The sequence below is a fragment of the Alligator mississippiensis genome, chromosome 14 (assembly GCF_030867095.1).
Source record: "Alligator mississippiensis isolate rAllMis1 chromosome 14, rAllMis1, whole genome shotgun sequence".
NCBI classification, from domain to species: Eukaryota; Metazoa; Chordata; order Crocodylia; family Alligatoridae; genus Alligator; species Alligator mississippiensis.
The window spans coordinates 26639009-26658556 of NC_081837.1; the positions used below are offsets into that span (position 1 = coordinate 26639009).

Below are 19548 nucleotides of genomic sequence, written 5' to 3' on the forward strand. Positions count from 1 at the left end.
CCAGCCCCTCTTGGGTGCCCACATTCTCAGATGATTTTAATCACTGCAGGCCAGGATCCCCCCAGCACCCAGCCCAGCAAATGAGGGAGCTGAATGGAAAGCAGGAGCTCAAAAAGGGATTGGGGTCCTTGTGCAACCAAAGACAAAGAAACAAACACACCAAAGGTGGCTCAATCACTTCCCCATGGTGACATTTCCCCTCTTTTCCAATGCAGGCTGTTTTCTTCAGTTCTGGCCAGGGCTTATTGAACAGCTTTGGGCCATGGCATTGAAGAGCTCCCAAAACCTTTGGCTTGTTTCTCCTTGGAGTGAACTGGAGTGGAGGGAAGAGTCACCATCACCTCTTCTTTCCTGGGGCCTCACCATGCATTTTGCTACCTCAAGCATTGGTGGTTCAATGGTAGAATTCCTGCTTGCCATGTAGGAGACCTGGGTTCAATTCCCAGCCAATGCAGGTGAATACAATACTCATGTTAGCAGACTGAGCTAATCCCTGACAAACAAGCTCATTTGTTGCAACTTTCTATTATTCTTTGAATTAAAAAAAAAAAAAATCCAACAGATATTTCAAAGCAAACATGGCAGAGTAAATCCGCAATTTATTTATGTTATTGATTCCTTTCTGAAACTTCTGCATTTTATTTGATTCATATGCAGATGTATACACAACTTGCAGCACTAATATTGTGTGATACCATTAAAAAAAATCTTATGGCACTCCTGGGTGGCCAATCACCCTGGCTGAGATTTACTCCTCTAGATTATTTCAACAGCACAGATAGCATGCTACAAATAAAAAACAGAAGAACAAAAGTGCAACCTTCACCCCATGCCTTGTCCAGCAGGGAAAATGAAAGGTCCAAGAAAGAGAAACCCCACATATTTAATACCTTAATTTTATTTCAGTCTTCACAAACAAGGTTTGCTGTCCATTGAGAAATACATTTGGCAGAAAGAGAAGGAGAGGAGACAATGAGAGGGAAGTTCAAAGCTGGATGCAGCACCCTGGACATTAAATCCTACATTTCATTTCAAAATTGAGTGTCTCCACAGCGCAGCTCTTTCCATCCTGAATGACCTCTCCTTTGCATCACTGCCCTTTTCTATTTTCTTGCCTCCCTTTGCTTTTTTTTTTTTGTCTTCAGCAAAACTCTGGGGATTATTACAGAAAGGGTGTTGACTCTGTATCACTCCCCATGGAGGGATTTTTCAATGGAGTCAGGCATAAATTACCACAAACGTCCTTTTATACAGAAAGTAAAGTTACACCTTGGCAAAGGAGAAGTACTGTCTCCTCCCCTCCTCCCCACCTCAGCCACAGAGCAGTCTTCATTTCACAGGATAAATGAGAAACCCTGGGGAGATCCTGTTGTGTGGACATGGGCAGAGATCACTGCAAGGTCTCAAATTAAACCCCGCTGTGCAGCAAAAGGCTTGTCAGCACTGCTGCGGGGCTGCCGACAGGAGCAGGTCCCCTCCAACCACTCCTGTCCTGTGCTCACTTCAAATCAAGGCACTGCGGTCACCGGATGGAGGAACTTGAGTCCATGCCCCCAAAGCAAAGAGACTGAAAACAGGCCAGGGCCACCCCAAGGGGATGGTGGCATCTTGCGTATAGGCCTGGTGGAGAGAAAGGGTGTTGGGGACCTGAGTGGACCTAATCCACCTACAGCTGTGTGTGCTTTGGGGGCAGTGGGCTGGGGAGGTGTTGGTCTTAAAGCTGAGTGTGCTGCTGGAGGGGCTGGGCTCTGTCATGGGGGTGGGGTGGGCAGTACACAATTCTGCCCGGGCTCACCCAAGCCAAGAGCCCTGCGTTAGAAAGGCAAGGTTCTTTGAGAAGATGCAGTATATTTTATTAGACCAACTGAGTAGTTGGAAGAAAGTTCTTGGCAAGCTTTCAGGCGCAGTCACCCTTCTTCAAGCATAGAAAGTCTCTGCTGGTCTGAGACTCCAAGGCGTGAGAGAAGCTATAAGTGTGGCAGGATATCAGTGAAAGTGTAAATAGGGAGAAATTAGAAAGACAAAAGGTAAAACAAGGTAAAGGTGTTTGCAGCCTGCTCTGGGCAGCCCCGGACACCCCCACAGCCGCCCTGGGCAGCCCCCTGGACATCCCCTGCAGCCCGGTGGTGCAGCCCAGCACCAGCCGATGGGAGGGAGCATCCAGTCCCCCGGCTCAGCCCCGGGTCTGCCCCCTCCCCACCTCCCCAGCATTGGTCGGGAGCGGGCCAGAGCTGAGCCCATGGGCCCCACACTGCTGCCAGACGCCACCTAAAAGAAGACATGTTGGGGGCTGTTCTCCAAGGGGCAGATGCCAGAGCTGAAGGGCGGTTCCACCAGCAGTGGTACCTGTCCCTGTGTGACCGACTTGGGACGAAGTCCCAGCTCCAGGCCCCTCAGGGCCCGTTCGTGTAAGCAGGTCCGAGGCAGGGGGTGCGGTGTGGGCTGAGCTACAAGGTGCAGCCACATCTGGCCAAAGGCTGCAGCCAGCAGGGGCTGCTCCAGTCGGTGCCACCGCTCCGCGCCCTGCTCTGCTCCCGTGCCACTCCCACTGCTGCTGCTGCTGCCCCACGAGCAGGCACCAAATGTGGCTCCTGCCAGGTGGGACCTGCCCCCACCCTGGTGCAGGGCGAAGTGACCAAGTTGGCAGTGCAGGATGAGTGTGGCTGCTGCCCAGATCATATGCCCGGCCTCAGTTCATAGGCCCAGCTCTGAAAAGTGGTTTGCATTGTAATTTGTTCCCTCTCAGGGTCAGGCCTGAGAGACTGGAGGCAGAGTGTTGTTCTGGTGAGGTGCGTGCCCCCACGGGGAGTCGGGTTTTGTTGTCTTTGCTAGATTCTGGTGGGCAGGTTGTGGGGTACAGGAGAGAGATGGCAGGTTTTGTGTTTTGAGCTGTAGGAAGTTGGCTTCAGTTCTGGTGATGAGGTTAGGTGCTTGTTTGAATGTACAAACCACCTTTCAGAGCTGGGCCTATGGACTGCACTTCATCAGCCTCCTATGCAGTCAGTACAGAAACTCCTGGACTCAATGCACACAGTGGAGCTCTGGCACACTGCGACTGGCCGGACACCTGACAGCCCAGGCACCTCTGCACTTTTACCTGTGCTGCTACATCCCCTTTCCCCCCTACCCCCCACCCCAGCCTGTCCCTCCCCGCCCTCACCCGACACCTCCATTTCCATTTTCACTGACTGGCTTTCTTACCTGCACTGTGGGTCAGGCCAGCCGCTGGCTTCTTTACTATTCCTTCCACCCACGACCAACTGCAGGTACTTCCTCAGCCAGACAAAGGGGTTTGCAACACTAAAGCTTCCAAAGACACATTTTTTTAAGTACTCCTTTTTTTTCATAATACACATATAGACATAAAAACACAAGATAAGCCATCACACACCATGAATAACATCATATGTCCAACACAACACAACACAATACAACATAACATCTTTATTTCTTGCTATCAATTCCTGTATGAAACTACAGGCTCTGTGATGGTTCTGTGTGGATACCTTTGATGCTGCTGATGCTACTGCTGTTGAGCCAGCTGAGTTATTGTATCTGCTGTCAGGTGTCGCTGCCGTGCACTGCAGCGAGGGGTCCAGGGCCTTAGGGGCCCGTCAGGTGGGTACTTGTGACGCTTGGAGTGGAATTAGGCATGGATGCTTATCGGTTGCAAAGCAAGATTGTTTACTTACACCGTCAAGGTGGCGAATGACGGAGGTCAGAGATACTTAGTTAGTTACAGCTTAGAGTTCGTTAGGTCGGTCTGCAGATATATATATGCGGGCCGGCGGTCGGCGGGTTACGGCTTATCAAGCATGCAGGTGAAGGGTATGTCAGGGAGGTCGTGACGGGAAGGCATTGACAATTGATCAGATTGTCAGATTTACTCCAAGGTGCGTACGGAGTTTCTTCTTCTTCGTCTTCTTCTTCTTCGCGGAAGTGCAGCAGGGTTTTGTTTGTGTAATAACCAATTGTTTTATGCCACGTCATAAATTTAATTAGAATCACCAATTATATAGCGGTCTTCGCTAGGGTTTTATTGCAGGGCTACTCCCCTTTTACTCTGACCAATTATAATGATTTATGTAAAGCACAGAAGGCAAAAGTTTCATTTCTTGTTAGTGACGCAGCCATAAATTTCTTTTTGCTGACATGCAGAGCAAAAGGTTGTTACCGGCCAAGATTTCTTTTTAACCCTTAGTTGACTCTAGTATGCGGAGTGAAAATGTTTTGAATGGTATCTCTTGCTAGTGGCATGGGCACTGCTTAATTGGGTTGTGACATCAGGTAAAGCGGAGGACCAGGTGTGAGGCTGTAGGGGAGGAGGAGGCCTCAGTGGGGCACACTGCCGTGCTGTGCAGAGGCCCCAGCACCAGGAAGGGTGCACCTTAACACACATACAGTGTCACCCACCCACATCACGAGTTTTGCCTGTCAGCAGCTTGGGGTGCAGGGCCCCAAATGACAGAGTGCCCCAGTGAGACACACATGGCTGGCCCAGCACGCACTCAGGCCTGGTCTAGGACACACACAACTGGCAGGCTTTGTGGCCTCAGTAAGAGCTACCACCCCTGCAGTTTTGACCCCCCTGTGTTGTAACACACAGCCATGACATGTGTTTGGCTTTCAAGAATTTGGGGTGCAGTTCCCCCAAACCCCTACACCAATCTTCTTAAAACATGGCACACTTAGTGCTCTCCACAAGAGAAACCTGAGAGACGATTTTCTGGCTGTCCACAAAGTCATCACGGGGGGTCAGCAGGGAATAGGGGACACTCTGTTTACCAGGGAACCCCGTGGGGTTACCAGAAATAATGGCCACAAACTGAAGGAGAATAGGCTTAGACTGGACATAAGAAAGAAATTCTTTATGGCGAGGGTTGCCAAAATATGGAATGAGCTCCCAAGGGAGGTGGTGCTCTCCCCTACCTTGGAGGTGTTCAAGAAGCGCTTAGACAGGCATCTGGCTGGGGTTACTTAACCCCAGTTAGCCTCACCTCTATTCTCAGCAAGACCTTAGGAAAAATCAAAAGGATCACATTTGCAGGGCCCAGCACTCTTTCCTGCCTGGAGCAGGAGGTCGGACCAGATGATCTACCCGGTCCCTTCCAACCCTAGAAATCTATGAAATCTATGAGATGTATGGGATGTGTGAGCACAGGGGATTGCAGAGGTGGCAGGACTTGCCTCCACACACCAAGGACATGCCTTGACTTGCTATGCACATGCTATGAGGGCACTGGGACATAGTAGGATGGCACTGGGACATACTGGGAGATGCTGGGGGCACAGGGAGATATTGGGAGGGTATTGGGAAATAGAGATACTAGGGGTGGTATGCAACTCATAAGCAATAGTCTTAAAAAATATATATTTTTTAATGTTTCTCTGCGTTACTTGTTTTGTGAGCTAAGGAACAGGAGATGCCAGCAAGCCCCAGTGCTCTGGAGGGACAGCTGGGCAGAGTGATCAGCCCAGTATCCTGCCTGGCACTGATGAAAATACACAGGGGAAGGGAAGGAGGGCCAGCCCCATGGGAGAGCATTGCCCTTATTTTGTGCTGGACACAGGACCAGACCCATGTGCGGTGAGTGCCTGAGGGTTGAGCTGGGCCTCTGCTCTCACCCCCCAGTCCCCTCCCCATTCCCTGCAGAGAACCCAGGCATCTGGCCCCCCATTCTCCCTGCTCTGCACCCCGCAAACTACTCAGGGGTCCATGCCCCCAGCCCCGTCCTCTCATCCCCAGGCCTTTCCCCTCCCAGAGAACCCAAAGGTCTCAGGGTCTGTGTGCACACCCTTTCATTGCATGTACGAACATCAAGCCACTCGACTCACAGGGCACTGAAAGTGTGTGCAGTTTCTGCGGTACTCTTAAAAAGCCACAAAACCAAGAGCTTGTTTCCAGGTCCATGTGCAGAAGTAATGGGTATTTTGTGCAAATACTGAACAGAGGTTGTTTCTGGAACCAGCACACACAGACACACCAACCAGTTCCCTGAGACACACACACACAGCCCAAGTATCTCTCATACATCCCCAGTGTGTCTCTTACACACTCACACTCACACAGATGTTTAAGGCTGAAGGGTGCTCATGAGATCATCGGGTCCATCCCCCTGCTCTGGGCAGGGAAGACTGCAGGGGTCAAAACCCCAGCAAGATGTGTGTCCAGTCTCCTGTTGAAGCTCTCCAGGGCAGGTGCCTGCCCCACCCCGCTGGGAGACCAGATAATGTCAGCTAAGACCTGGACTCCTCAGGGCCCTGTTGCCCCACATCTCCTACCTCGTTACCTCACAGCCGAGATTTCTCTCGTTCTTTTGTTTTCCATAGCAACACTCCAGATTTCCAGGCAATACCCTCCACGTGGCCCCATATCTCAGTCCACAGAAAACCTGCACAGGTCAGCTACATCAGTGGAGTGACAGTGGTACATTTACTTCTGCCTGAGGCCTGAATGCCAGTCCTTGGACCCAGCGGTGGGAGAACTGCTGAAGTATCTGCTGTCCATCTTGGATGCGAGAGGTGGGATCACAGGGAGATTCAGGGAGGTGTAAAATTCCTGTCCCAATGAGTGAAGCCCAGCAGGGGATGAGTGTCAGGGGCGCAGGTCAGAAAAAGCCGAGGGGGAGCTGGTGCTTCGTCAGCTTAATCTGCGGTGAGACTGCTGAGCTGGGTGCTGTGGGGATGAGGCCCATGGGCAGGCCTGGCTGGAGCTGCCCCAGGCATGCGTGAGTAGTTGTGAGATAACAATGGTCGGACACACAAGCACCCAGACATGCAGAGGGACAAGTCTGGGCTGCTGGGAAGGGAGAGCTGAGAACTGAGGCCCCAGATGCCGGGGCACGGAGAAGGGATGGCTCCACGGTGACACCAACTCCACTGGTAGGCTGCAATGTGATGCCAGCATCTCACCCAAGAAGGACCACGGCCCCCTCCTCTGGGCCAGGCCAATGGGGCAGGATTTGTGCTGCTGAAGGGACCTTCCCTTTGGGGCTCCCCTAGCCATGGGGGTTTCAGTTCTCCCCCAGCTGCTGCAGGGACCCGAGTGCAAACGCTGCAGCCCAGACTCCCCGTTGCCCCAGCTCTGGGCAGCCCCAGGAGTTTGGCCATTAGGGACAGCAGGCCTTGTCTGTGTCTGTGCTGGGTCCTGCTGCGGTGTCTTTGCTGTGTGAATCCTCGCCTCTCTGCTCTTGATTGCAGGAGAAGGGTGTGAGGACATGCTGGTAAGTGACCCTGACCCCATACCCATGACCCCATGCCCCTTCCCTGGAGAGCTGTTCTTCCTGCAGCCACTTCTCCCACCACCGCAGTGCCCCATGCATGGGTTTTGAACGTGTGATGAGACACAGTCACCACATTTCAGCTGGCTTCTCCCCTCCACAATCCCAGTACTGTGGGACTGGCACAGACTTAGCCTAGAGGGTCCCCAGGCAGTAGTCTTGGCTGCTCTCCACTGAAACCAGCCTGGCTGGCTGTGGGTGTGCAGAGGTACCCCTTCCTGTTTCCCTACACTAATGTGGCCAGCCCGTGCATGTGTGCCACAAGGGGCATGGGCAGCGGCTGGGTCTGGCACATGAGCCTGGGTGCAAGGTAACGGGAAGTGCTGGAACGGAGGCAGAGACACAGGCATCGCAGGGATCTGAGCAGCACTCAGGGAAGGTCTGGGTCTAACTAGTGGCACTTCAGCAAAAAGGTGGTGGCCACCACTGCCCTGCACGATGTCCTTCAGTGTGTGCCAGGGCTCTTGTGCATTAAGAAGCCTATCTCTGTCCTGAGATAACCGTGGTGGAAAAGGGTGGCTGAGGGCAGGCATCCTGAGACCAGATCCGTCCCTGCTGGGTGATCAGGGCTAGCCCAGCAAACAGGCCCTTTCCTAATCCGTCCGTCTCTCGCATCTTAACTCCCAGGAAGTGTGATCTGTTTTAATGGCTATGCAGAGCCCTTTTCAACATGCGTACTCCCATGACATCCGGTTCCCAGCCACAGCCCATAGCAGGGCCCTTGTCCCAGGCATGGGGTCACACTGGTGTCTAGATGGAGCAGAACAGAGAGCTGGTGTCAGCCCTGGATGGAGCTGGGACTCGAGTGGCCCATTCTCACCATGGCCGGGCTTGTGCTCTGTCTGATTTCCCTCCACTCAGAGAGGTGGAGCAAGAATCCCCAGGTCCGGAGAGGAGCCGGGAGAAGGATGTGCAGGATTCCCTCGATTTATGCGGTAGATGTATTTCCAGGGAACAGTGCATAAATTGAATTCACATAAAGCAAACCCACTTTACAGTGAAAGAGATAGGGCTGCAGTCCCAGGGCTGGGAGGGAGGGAAGGAGGGAGGGAGTGAGACTGAGGTTAGGGAAGGGGCAGGGAGGGGGTGTAGCCCCGTGGCTGCAAGCAGGTGGCATCTGTTGTTCCCGGGGCTGCAGCAGGGGCACCACATCACAAATATGCGAATCGCATATATGCAAATTTTCTTGCCATAGAACAAAGTTCAGGTACAAAATGGTCATCACATAAGAGCGAATTCACATAAATCAAGCCCACATAAATTGAGGGAAACCTGTATCTGAAGTGGTTAGTCTCTATGGACACTTACACACATGCCCAAGGCAGTGCCTAGTGCTTTTAATTAGCAGTCCACACTAATGAAAGTGCCCAGCGCTGCACTGCATTGGGTGCAGTTATATAAGTGGCACAGTGTGTCAGCACTGAGAAAATGGCAGTGGTACGTGGTACACTGAATGTGTTTTAGTTTAAATTGCACCACCCACCATTTTCTGTGTTGACGTGTGCCGCACCACTTATACAACTGCACCTGATGTAGCACCGAGTGGATTCACGATGAGCTCCAGCAGACTCAATTAATCCAGTTTCCTCTAATGCTCTGAATTTCCAGTGCATCGGAGCAGACTCACAGGATCTGTATCAATGCCCTAGAGTGCCACCTTGCCCTCCCTTTTGTCTGCCTTTGCTGCTAACCGTTTGTCTCTTCTGGATTTACAAGGGCTCCTTCCCTTGGTCTCTGACTCAGGAAACTAAATTCATGGCTGGGATGCATAGTGAAATGTAGCCAGCAGGCAGGGCCTGAGACTCTTCCCTGAACCCTGTGGGCTGAGGTGCGACTGGAAGACACAGGCCTGTTCCTCCTGGCAGCTGCCAGCTCCAGGCCCTTAAAGTCACAGGCAGACACAGTGCCCTGCCACATGGACACAGGCAAACATGTATGCAGAGCAGCCTGGCTGGAGCGGGCAGAGGACACTGTTGGGCCCAGGGCCAGAAAGCTGACCCACTGCAGAGGGAGGTCGAGGGAGGCCATGCTGTCCTCTGCCCGCTCCAGCCAGGCTGCTCTGCATACATGTTTGCCTGTGTCCATGTGGCAGGGCACTGTGTCTGCCTGTGACTTTAAGGGCCTGGAGCTGGCAGCTGCCAGGTGCCTAATGAGGGCAGCCATTTAGGCTTAGGGTTGCCCATATAAACAGGGCAGTTCTGCTGCAGGGGCCAGGCAACAACATTGCCTGGCTGGAGAGCTGCTGATATCATCTGGAGGAAAGGGAGGAGCTGTAGGGGATGGCTAGGAGGCTCCTGGTCCTGAGCACGACCTAAAACTGCACCCTGCCAGGAGTGGGTGGCCTGGTGGGGCTCCCAGTGGTGCAGGAGCCCCCAGGAAATGCCAGGCCTGTTACCACCCTGGTGAAAGGCGGGTCAGGGCGCCTTAACCCCTAGCTCCCACCACTGGGTAGGTAACTCCTTTGTTTGTAGGGCCCGGATGGCAGACCCAGGGGAGAGAGCAGAACTAGAGACTCTGACCTGATCAAGAGAGTACCCTCAACTGGCCCATGCTGGTGCCAGGACCAGGACAGTCAAAAGGGCCAGGGGCCCACCGTGAGGGACTCCCAGGAGCTGAGGGCCTAGGATCCCAACTGGCCTGGAGGTGGGCCAGGACTGGTAGCCAAGGGTCCTGGGGGGACCACACCCAAGGGGGAAAATAGTTTCAGGGAGCTAGATAGCTGAATGAAGGCGAGGTAGGCTGCCTGAATGGAGGGATCTTGGAGGGGTCCTGATAGAAGGATTGTGGGGCCGGTGATGATAAGAACACCTAGATGCCATCTGCGAGGCTTGGGCTGTGGTGCAGGGGAGGAAAGGAGCCACAGATAGTGGACCCTGGCACCAGGGCAGAAAATGGACAGCCTCCCGCTTATTAACATCTCCATTAATCAATTAACATCAAGGCATGGTGGGAGAGAACGCGGGCGGTTGGCCCTAACCCTAACCCTAACCCTAACTTCTTTCCAATTTCACTTCCCTCTGGTCTTGCACTCTTCCCCAGCCCAGTTCAGAGTGATTGGACTGGACAGGCCACTTGTTGCCTCTGTGGGATAAGTCGCAGTCCTTCCTTGCTGCCTCTCCCCTGAGATGAGCGCTGAGAGCATGGAGGTGCGGTCGCAGTCCTCGTTCGCTCCATATGTGCACCTGTACTATGACAGCCAGGATCAGCCTGTAGAGTGGATGCAGGGTAGCCCGTGGTCTGTTGAGGGCTGGAGCATGCTGGGGCTGGACCATGGGGCTGGGGCTGAAGTTTGACAGAATTTTTTACACTTAATTTCATTAACATGTCATATGTAATGGTGACGGTAGAGGGATGCTGTAGCTGTGGTCCAGGGGCATAGGGAGAGGAAAGGATTTTTTTGGTTGATAACTTTCCTGGTTATATTGATCTTTATGCAATTTTGAATCTATTGGATATATTTGGATATTTGTCTATATGTTGGATATATTGATTTTGATGTGATTTTTCAGACATTGATTTGTCTCTCGCATAACAATACAAAGCAGGGGCTTGGACTAGATGAGACCTCCTGAGGTGCCTTCCAGCCCTACTTTTTATGATTACAGAAGCCCATGTAATTCTATTTCCATTAAATCCCTAGTAATTATTATTGCCCTTACTGTGTGGTCACAACTAGAATGACATGGGGATAGCAAAGACACGGGGTCCATGCAGCACTGTTCATCTCGGGGCCCCTGGTTGCTGCAGCTGCTGAGATCAGTGCGTTGTTCATAGGGAGCACGAAGGGCCCTCACCAGTGCATTGGGCTGGAGGCTCAGAGAGGAAAGCCCTGGGCTCTGAGTGCCCCGACTCACTCTGTGCAGGTCCAGAGCACTGGGAGGGGAGGAGAGGAGATACAAACCTGGATGCAGGACCAGGCTCCCACCGAGACAGGACAAGGGGCTTCCCATCAGGCCTGTGCTGTGAAAGCTTCACCCCTTGGCAGGTCTCCCAGACTTGCCCCCTCGCTCCCACAGAGCAGTGGCTCCCCAGACATGGCGCAGTGCGAGGGGCTCTGGAGCGATATGAGCTGCTTTGGGCTCTGGGGCTGTTCCTATTTATGGTGTGATTAACATGTACATGAACGTGTGTCAGCAGCCTTAATCCCTGGCCACTGAAACTGGTATGTCTGATGAATATTCAAAAATATGTATTACCTAGTTTGATTGTTTCAGGCAATATTTATCTTTTGACTTCATAAATACGGATTTATGGATGACTTGACAGAGGACCAGAATGGATTATGTCTCACCATCTACTTGTACAAAGGGAAACACTTGGACAGGACAGAACGCACCAGCTTGTGCTGTGGCCCCACCGTCCTTCCTGAGATGCTATTTGTGACATCCAAGTAAATCACAACCACTTACCTACAATAACAGTCTCCGCAGCCATGTATGTCCATATTTTATTACACTTGTAAGAGTACAATAAATTTTAGCTGAAAACATTCAGTGACGGCTCCTTTCGTGCAGAATAGACAGAATAAACCACCAAGCGGGATCCCAGAGACAGCAGTGCTTTTGCTCCTCACAGTGGGCAAAACAAAACGAGGGAAAGTGGCCCCCGTTGAACTGTTCGGGCATGTGTGTCTTTGCAACGTCAGAGAGGTCTCTTTGTGACTTACTGCCCGTTTCTTGGTGTCATTGTGCTGTAACAGCTTCGTACTCCGCAGCAGCCATGAGGGAAGACTACTGAAGCCCTGCTATAGTCTAACACACAGGATCTCTCATCCCGCAGTCTATGAGGCAAGGCTGAAATGAAAGAAACCTACATGGGATATTTGTAGAGCCCGTGGGCCAGCTTTGCAATCCCCTGTGCCCTGTCCTCTCCTACCCAGCACGGGGATGGACACCCCTCTCGCTACCCTGGTCCTACAACTACTCCTGACCCCCCACGCTTATCCAGAGACCCTGCATTTTAATCACTGAAAGGAAATGAAGGGGTTTCAGAAGTGTGCATGCTTAAAGCTACGAAGTCAAAACTTACATCTCAAATCTAATCGAACTCATCAGAAAACCGGACTATTGCTAATCCTCTAAACGGAAGTGACAAAGCCTGACAGCAAGTGTGCCAAATCCACTGGCTTGGAAGTAAAATGCCAGCATCAATGTCAGAAGCCAAGTGTGCAAAACAGGACACCGACTTGGAGGTTTTTAAAGCGCCCCTTGCACACACGAACGGAGTTTATAGCCAAGAATCCCAAGTCCTACTGGCCAGCCCTCATCCACACCAACCACGCGCCAGTGAAGAGCCCGTCTCTGCGCGCCCCGCCCCGCACTGCACGGCTCAAACACGCCGCACAACCCCCTGCCGGCCGCCGCTCTCCCGCACTACCGGGGGATGGCAACGCCCATCACAGCCCGCAGCGACACGGAGCCGGGCAGCGTCCCGCACCGCCGCTCCCGCCACGCAAGGGCGCCGTCGACCTTGCACGCAGAGGTCCAAGGCGCTGCGGCCAATGGGGAGCTCGCGCGTCACAACGGCGGTTGGGGGGGGCGAGGGAGGAGCAAGGGGTTGGCGCGTGCGCAGCGCAGGGCAGGCTGGGCTGCCGGAGCGGAGCGGAGCGGAGGCGGCAGTCACGTGCCCGCGCCCAGGCCCCGCCCCGCCGGCGGTGGGCCCAGGATTGCGTCCGTCGCCCGCGCAGGGGGACGGGGTGTCGCGGGCACGCGCGCTCGGCAGCAGGAGGCAGACGAGGAGGGCGGAGGAAGCGTGTCAGGCCCGCTTCGACACCGTGCGGCACCGACATGAGCGCTGGGGCGGTGCCGGCACCGCCCCGATGGAGGCCGGGTCTCTGCACAGCCGCAGGAGCGGAGGGAGCCGGAGGGGCAGGAGCAGCGCGTTGTGTCCGGGTGCGCACTCCAGAGCCGCCCGCCTGCCCGCCCGCGCAGACACGCGGCCCGGCTGCGCTAGAGTCCGGGACCCGGCGCTGGCCTCGTGAGAGAGGGTCGTCCTCGGCTGCGAGGGGTTGCCCACGGGTGTTCGTACGGGGAGGCAGGGTGTGGATATCCATATATTCACTTGTACACGTATGTGCATGCGTGTGCATGTTGGTATACGTACATGGAAAGAGTGCATGTGGCAATGCACATACACTTATGCCTGTTTGCACACACCTGCATGCACACACAAACACGTGCACACACACAGTATGCACATGCACCCCCATGCACGCACGCTGTACCCTATATGCTACAGGTGCACTGTGTGTATACACCTACACATGCAGATGTGTGAGCATGCATGTACATACACACACACACGTACATGCATGTATGTGGCTGCATGGGCTCACATACCGAGTGAGCGAGTGTGAGGCGAGTCCCAGGTGGATTTGAGCACTCGATTCCCAGAGCAGTGGGTGCGGGGGACGGAGTTTGGTGGAGTCGCCCTTTACAATGAGATCCCTTTTAGCCCAGGGAGGTGAATCCGGGCGACCTCTTTCACTGGAAGCTCGTGGGCACATGCAGCCGTTGCTGGTGCTGTTCTTGTTTTCCCTAGCCCATGCTGCCTGCCCAGCTGGACGCAGCCCAGGTGTATGAGTTAAGGTTGGTTCAATACTTCAGTTTTGTGCGGGCCGGAGGTGAGCCAGGCCTGTCTTTGCGCACACGGACTGTGGCCAGCAGCCCGGGCACGTGGGGCTGGAGAAAACCGTGGGGCGGTTTGGTACGCGCGAGCTAGAATTAGTTACGGAGGCATAATGGTTGATTGAAAAGATTATTTACTTACACCCAAGATGGTCGTGGTGTATGCTGGACAGCTTTCCAGGTGCAGCTCCGCTTGAGTCCTCGTTGGAGGACTCTGACAAACTCGGTTCTTTGGCCCCGGAGTGATTTAGGCTTCACAGGTTCGGCAATTCTTTCCTCACGAAGTTGCTGAAGCTCCGTGGGTTCGGTTCGGTTCCCAGGTCCCCCGGAGCTGTTAAGACTCCGTGGGTTCGAAAATTGGGTTTGGGTCCCTGGCCCAGGAGCTGTTAAGACTCCGTGGGTTCGAAAATTGGGTTCAAAGGATAGGGATACGTCTAGGATTGCGCTCAGCGATGGGGAGAGGCCAGAGGCTGTTCAGACCTCTGTTGCCTGCTTAAGAGAGGCGCGTTGGGGCCGCAAGGGTCCACATTGCTTAGAGATCTTCACACAGCACAAAGTCTTCTCCGGGGGTTCATAAAGTCCTCCAGTTTTCCTCTCTCTCCGACTTGGGCGGAAACTACCCAAGCCTTTTGTACTGCTAGCAAGCCAATAGCTAGCCGCCACGTGTGCCTACATTTAGAACCGGCCAATAATGTGGCGCGAATCTAAATACAAATGGCGGGAACTCCTTTGCACTGTGCATCTCTGAGATGCAAAAGAAATGCACCATGCAAAGAAGCTGCAAATAGGCGGGAAATCCCCCGTTGCACCAGAGTTCTCTCCCGCAGCAGAGAACTCTACCGTGCAAGGAAACTCTAATTTAGGCAGGAACATAATTTAGCGTTGCCGAAGCACACACAAACAACAAATCACAACTTTGGGTTGTGACAAGTTTCTGCAGTAACCTTAGGAATGGTTTTGGTTGTCATATGCACCATGTAGACTCACTGAATCAGAGATGCGTCAGCTTTTGTAAGCATCTGGCAAAGATAATTTTTTTTTTCCAGCAACATCCCAAATAAAAAGACCTTACAAGATTGTCTCGGTACATGAAATAAGTAAGTCTTAGCTGGGCTCCTTTGTGATATTAGCTCTATTAGGCATGTGAATCACATGCAGGTATTTACAAGACAAACCTCGAGATTTCAGGTAGGAAGCCGTTCGTATCTGCTGTGGTCTAAGCTCTTGGCAAGAGGTAGAGGTGGGAGTCAGTCTACTATTTTTCATAATGAAAAACAGTGAAATTAGTTTTTGAAATGCAGGTGCCACAAAATTCAGGCAAGTTACAGAAGGCCGCCTGGAGCCGAAACAGGCTGAGAAACCACTGTACTAGGTACAGGAAGCCACAATGATGGCTTTCTCTACAGCATCTTAAATAGCAACTGGATATATTTTTCATGCCTGTTAATGGGGACTGATTTCAGAAATGCTCCAGTGAAGACATTAAGTAGGACTGGAATTGTCTCCTTGTTTCTCCAGCACTTGACACTCCTCACTTCCCTCTCCAGCGCTCTGCGCTGTCTTCCCCAGGGCACTAAAGTTCCTGGTTATTTCCTGGTGTCAGGGCACTAAAGTTCCTGGCTTTGCTTACACAAAAAATTGAACCAGTTTAACTCTGGTTTACTCAATCTGGTCAATTTAAGCTAGTGCACACCAATTCACAAGTGCTTTTCTAGGTGTAGCTTGTGTTGATAACTTTTTAAAACCAATTTTAATTAAATAGACACAATATCTGGCTAGGTGAGGCTTGAAACATCATTTCCCACACCCTTTGCATAGTCATGCATGCACATAGGAAAAGAAAAGAGAAAGTTCTTGATGAAGTTATGGAACCACTTTGATTCGAGTTAATTTACTACATATCTGCTCCCTGACATAGGAAGTTGCTTGGCTTACCTTTCTAGTAGGATCTATTCATTTAGCAATAGCAGTTATAATTATGCTTTAAAAATACTTACAGTAAAATCTGATTTCACATGCTCCTGCATTTCGGGGGGAGGGGGAAAATCTTGACTAGAAACTCTCACTTCTTGAATGAAACTTTCCATGCTTCAAAGCTCTCAAAGCTAAACAGAATTATTGAAAATTAGGGTTGGAAGGGACCTCAGGAGGTCACCTAGTCTAATGCCCTGCTTGAAGCAGGACTACCCCCAACTATATCACCCCACCAAGGCTTTTAAAATTTCCAAGTGAACATAAGTAATAGGTTTAGATGCCAAAAATGAGTCCAGTAATGCAGTTATTTTAGTACTGTAGTGTATATGAATCATTCTGTTCCTGTTAACTTGAACGTGTAAGAAGAATGATATTTGTCAATCTTCTTTTGTTAAATAGAAACCAAAAGACTTATCTAGGCAGAATTGTGGTGGGGGGATATTTATTCTAGTTTTTGCTATAATTTTAAATCTTCCAATTTGAATGTTGTATCACTGGAATTTTTACCTTTAAATGGGTAAAGTAGTGTCATGAAATACTGTATGATGCACACCCAAAGAGAAGGTACAATGTATTTTAAGGTTGGGAAATTATATTAGAGCAAATAGAAGCAAAAGTGTCTAGCCAAACCAATAATTACCCTTCCATGAATACTAGATTCTGTTTCTCACCTGTCTAAACGCTTTCCTCTGGTGAGATAGTATCATCTTTTTACATTAATCTTAGGATTTGGTATGAGATACTTTAAAAATTGCTCTTCTGTGTAAAATTAAGACTAACAATCCTGATTTCCTCAATTTTGAAAAAAGCCCCCCTTCTTCCTGATTTATATACTTAGAAACGTGTTTCTGTTTTAACACTGATTGATGGAGGTTGGGTGTTTTGCTTTTGTTTTGGCGAGTCTCTGCTTTTACATTGGTATGTGGTATCCTAACTGATAGGTGATTTCCCTTGTGGAGTGAGGGGGTGGGGTTCCAAAGAGGAAATCATCCACTATGAATGCTTTGGGCTCGATTCAGTACTCTGTAAAGTCAAAGAAAAGACTCCCGTTCATCTCAGTGTCAATTGGTTTGGATCCTTAAAATGACTTTTCTTGGGGAAACAAGAAAGATTAAAAATAGATTAAAAATAAAAAACAAGACGGATTAAAAATAGAATGAAAAGTTTTGACTTTTAAGCTGCTAGTTCAGGTGTAGTAAAGGCTGATAGGGAATAAAAGTCGTAACTGTTTGGGAACCTTTTGGCCTTTTTGAAGATAGGCTAGTATGATTTGTGGTGGAAAAGCATCAAACCCTACTTTCCAGCTTTTCTTGTGCTGTTTTCAAGGTTGCTTTGAAGACTGTTTGTTGGCTCTGTTAATATCTTTGGAAATGGTGATTTGTATTGGACATGGAACTTTTGTAACTCTTGGAAAGGATTTCTAAATGTATTCTCTACAGAACTAACCGTGGGTATTTTTAGAGTCCAAAATGTGAACTAATTCACTAATTGAGAAATTAACTTTTTTTTCTTCTTCTTTCAGCGCTACAACTTGTTGTGAAGCATTTACAGCTGCTCCACTTGTGCATATTTTCAAACAGGCAGGATCTTTTGAAAACGATACCTAATGTTATATTATTAAAATGGCTATCCATACAAGGCTGAGAGTGTAAAAATGAAAATGCTGACAGGTATTTTTTAATCTTTTGAGATTTTAACTAACATTTCATTGATATTTATGTTTTATTAATTATCTCTGTAAGCAAATATAAATTGCTGTATTATGCATCTACTAGACAAGGGTTGCTCAATTTCCATCCCCTGGGCCAAATGCAGCCCCATGGAGCCATCACATCTGGCTTGTGGGGCTCCCCATGGGTCTGGGGAATTGGCAGCAAGTGAGTGGTGGCCATGAACACAGCCTCCCCCCCACTTTCCCCTGCCAAATCCCCAAGCCCCAATACCTGCATGGCTGGTCTGAGCCAAGCTATGCCTCTTTGCCCCGTGGGCCTGGGCCACTTTCCCCCACTTCTGGATCAGGGTTGGACTGTGTCCCCTTCCTTTCCTGCAGGGCCGGGTTGGGCCAGGCCATGCGCTCTTTCCCTCCCTACAGGGTCACCTGGCTAGCCTTCTTTCCCTCTTCACAAGGATGGGTCATGCTCCTTTCCCCATCAGGGCTGTGTTGAAGCCAGTTTGTCCCCCACCTGGCCAGATGGTGCCCACCCACGTGCCAGAGCAGGAACACCTGGATCCAGCCCATGAATGTACTGGCCACTGACAGTCTCGCCTGCCGTGTGAAAATGTTGGGGCTGCACTGTACTATCGGTGGTCCATTAAACCAATTTTAAATAAACAAGTCATGGAATCACAGATTATGCGATCATAATTTTATCACTACTTTATATTTTCCTTTCAAAGGAAAAAATAGAAGTACTCTGTGACAGGCTCACAGCCACAGGGGCTGCCACGACACCCCTAGCGGCCTTGCTGCTCCTGCCTGGCTCCAGCTCTAATGTCACTTTCTCTTCGTTGTCCACCAGCCGTGCCTTGCTCTTAATAGTACAGGTTGATTCAAGGAGGCTGCTAGCAGGCCTTAGAGTGAGCCTGAATCCAGTAAGTTTCCACTGGGTCTTAGGCCCCATTGGCCTCTATCCAGACATCCAACCTTGGTAGGTTCCTCTCGGCCTGACTACAGGTGCCCTACAGGGACCTAGCCTTAAGGGCAAACCTTGTGGTTCCTTTTCCTCCCCTACTCCACGCCCTAAGCCTCAAAGATGCTCTCTCTTTGATTTTCCTTCTTATACAGTCTGCCCCCTTGAGCTCTCAGACCCCTCCCCTGCCCAGCCCTGGACACAGGTGGCTCCGGGCCTCTTGGACCTCATGATCTGAGTCTCAGCCTTTTTTCAGTTCTGGGACCCCTCACTGGGTCCCACCCTCAGTGTGCGGGCTCCTGGGATACTGGCTCTCTAAGCAAGCCTTGAGTCTGTACCCCCAGGGTTCAAGGCTAAACATAAATAAATAAGAAACATCACCGCCGTCTGGCAGACTCTTCAGTCTTTAGAGGTGTAACATAAAGACCACTTGCCTGTAAACCCAGTCTTCCTCAGGCCAAGGAACTTGCCTCTGTTTCCAGACCTGTAGAGTTGGTCAGCCAAAATCCAGTTCCCTTCAGGGACCCTGGAGGCAGGAGTTCTGCACTGTGCAGTAGCTGGGGAGAAATAAACAGACTGGTGCAGACTCTGGGCTCATGTAGCTCCAGCCTGAGCCCTCTTCCAGCCAGGTGAGTCCCTCATTAGCTCCCCCCTGCCCCCTAAAAGTAGCCTCTCAGGCTGCTTGCTCTCTTAAAGGATCAGGCACATCCCAGTGCCCTGCCACATACTTGTTCTGTATACTAGATAACCATGATAGTTGATTACTGTGTTAATTATTTGCATGTCCTTCAATGAGGAGAGGTGACAATCCTGACTAAAGTTCTGTTGTAGCAGATGCTGTACAAATACAAATAAAGACTTAAGGTACGTGTAGATGAAATGAAGATTCCCGTTTATGTCGACGCAACTGCATTTGTCACTATGGCCTGTTTGTTAGTTCTTATCCTGAAAAGACATAGCCTGAAAAAGCTCCATTTGTATATGAAGGCCAAGTCTGTGTGTGCATGGTTTTCGACAAATGAGTTGTTAAACTCAGTA

The 19548-nt window shown here is 50.9% G+C and overlaps 1 long non-coding RNA gene and 1 other non-coding gene across 2 annotated transcripts; one reads left to right on the plus strand and one right to left on the minus strand.

Annotated features, from left to right (window-relative positions):
• Positions 1 to 383: 383 nt before the first annotated feature.
• TRNAG-GCC (transfer RNA glycine (anticodon GCC)) lies at positions 384 to 454 on the plus strand. The gene has a single exon. It is a non-coding gene; the product is annotated as a tRNA-Gly (tRNA).
• An 11259-nt stretch (positions 455 to 11713) lies between these two features.
• Positions 11714 to 12774, minus strand: LOC109281479 (uncharacterized). The gene is made up of 2 exons (XR_002088133.2): positions 12657 to 12774; positions 11714 to 12073 (listed from the first exon to the last, which is right to left on the minus strand). It is a non-coding gene; the product is annotated as an uncharacterized LOC109281479 (long non-coding RNA).
• Between the last annotated feature and the right edge of the window lie 6774 nt (positions 12775 to 19548).